This window comes from Oncorhynchus kisutch, linkage group LG15 (genome assembly GCF_002021735.2).
Source record: "Oncorhynchus kisutch isolate 150728-3 linkage group LG15, Okis_V2, whole genome shotgun sequence".
Lineage (NCBI taxonomy): Eukaryota > Metazoa > Chordata > Actinopteri > Salmoniformes > Salmonidae > Oncorhynchus > Oncorhynchus kisutch.
In genome coordinates, this window is record NC_034188.2 from 88,240,755 (window position 1) to 88,243,254 (window position 2,500).

Sequence of the window (2,500 nt, forward strand, 5' to 3'; positions counted from 1 at the left end):
CGCTGGACACCCCGCACGGCGCCTAGGACAGAGGTATTTACAGTCGTTATAACTCATCAGACCGGGCTGAACACAAGCCTCGGTGGCCCAAGTTAGAAAAGCCATGAGCCGTGGTTCAGTAGGGAGGGGAAAAGAACGTTTCACAACAGAGTGAATCAGGGGAGGTGCCACCTAAACCAATAAGAAACACTTGATTTCTTTCGTTTTCCGTTCCAAAACATATGTGCTACGGCGTGCCGTACTGAACAGGGCACCGCGACCCACCATGGCCTCATCGTTGTCCTGGCACATGGAGATGGCGTCCTGGGGGGCACCATGTTCCACAGCCCGTCACTGCCCAGGATGATGTAACGGTGTTTATTGGGGTCAAGGGTCAGAACACAGGTGTCTGGCTCCGGGGACACGACAAACTCTCCGCTGTAGAAGTCATAGCTCCACAGGTCCCCTTATAGGGACAGAAGAAAATACAATAGAAAAGGTTATTTATCTCACAAGATAACAAGGGGAAAGGAGAAGATGAGGGTTTTACACATATACACAATATTTTACAGTAACTGGACAAAAAACAAGATGACATGCATAGAAAAACGGAACGCCCAGCTGCCTCATTGCCTGTCTTCCCGTTCCCAGCTGCCTCATTGCCGTTCCCAGCTGCCTCATTGCCTGTCTTCCCGTTCCCAGCTGCCTCATTGCCGTTCCCAGCTGCCTCATTGCCTGTCTTCCCGTTCCCAGCTGCCTCATTGCCGTTCCCAGCTGCCTCATTGCCGTTCCCAGCTGCCTCATTGCCTGTCTTCCCGTTCCCAGCTGCCTCATTGCCTGTCTTCCCGTTCCCAGCTGCCTCATTGCCGTTCCCAGCTGCCTCATTGCCGTTCCCAGCTGCCTCATTGCCGTTCCCAGCTGCCTCATTGCCGTTCCCAGCTGCCTCATTGCCGTTCCCAGCTGCCTCATTGCCGTTCCCAGCTGCCTCATTGCCGTTCCCAGCTGCCTCATTGCCTGTCTTGCCGTTCCCAGCTGCCTCATTGCCTGTCTTGCCGTTCCCAGCTGCCTCATTGCCTGTCTTGCCGTTCCCAGCTGCCTCATTGCCTGTCTTGCCGTTCCCAGCTGCCTCATTGCCTGTCTTGCCGTTCCCAGCTGCCTCATTGCCTGTCTTGCCGTTCCCAGCTGCCTCATTGCCTGTCTTGCCGTTCCCAGCTGCCTCATTGCCTGTCTTCCCGTTCCCAGCTGCCTCATTGCCGTTCCCAGCTGCCCCATTGCCGTTCCCAGCTGCCTCATTGCCGTTCCCAGCTGCCCACTACTGCCCACCGACACTATTCCCCACCGACACTACTACCCACCGACACTACTGCCCCCGACACTACTGCCCACCGACACTACTGCCCACCGACACTACTGCCCACCGACATTACTGCCCACCGAACACTACTACCCACCGACACTACTACCCACGACACTACTACCCACCGACACTACTACCCACCGACACCCACTCACCCACCGACACCACTACCCACCGACACCACTACCCACCGACACCACTACCCACCGACACCACTACCCACCGACACCACTACCCACCGACACCACTACCCACCGACACCACTACCCACCGACACCACTACCACCGACACTACTGCCCACGACACTATTGCCCACCGACACTACTCACCGACATTACCCACCGACACTACTGCCACCAACACTACTGCCCACCGACACTACTGCCCACCGACACTACTCACCGACACCCAACACTTACCCACCGACACTACTGCCCACCGACACTACTACCCACCGACACTACTACCCACCGACACCACTACCCACCGACACCACTACCCACCGACACCACTACCCACCGACACCACTACCCACCGACACCACTACCCACCGACACCACTACCCACCGACACCACTACCCACCGACACCACCTACCCACCGACACCACTACCCACCGACACCACTACCACCGACACTACTGCCCACCGACACTATTGCCCACCGACACTACTCACTGACATTACCCACCGACACTACTGCCCACCAACACTACTGCCACCGACACTACTGCCCACCGACACTACTCACCGACACCCAACACTACCCACCGACACTACTGCCCACCGACACTACTACCCACCGACACCACTACCCACCGACACCACTACCCACCGACACCACTACCCCACCGACACCACTACCCACCGACACCACTACCCACCGACACCACTACCCACCCGACACCACTACCCACCGACACCACTACCCACCGACACCACTACCCACCGACACCTACTGCCCACCGACACTATTGCCCACCGACACTACTCACCGACATTACCCACCGACACTACTGCCCACCAACACTACTGCCCACCGACACTACTGCCCACCGACACTACTCACCGACACCCAACACTACCCACCGACACTACTGCCCAACGACACTACTCACCGACAGTACTACCCACCGACAGTACTACCCACCGACAGTACTACCCA

General features: G+C 57.6%; 1 pseudogene; it reads right to left on the minus strand.

Annotated features, from left to right (window-relative positions):
* The window catches only part of LOC109904934 (protein phosphatase 1D-like), a 21,390-nt pseudogene that overhangs the window by 7,876 nt on the left and 11,014 nt on the right, over positions 1–2,500 (minus strand).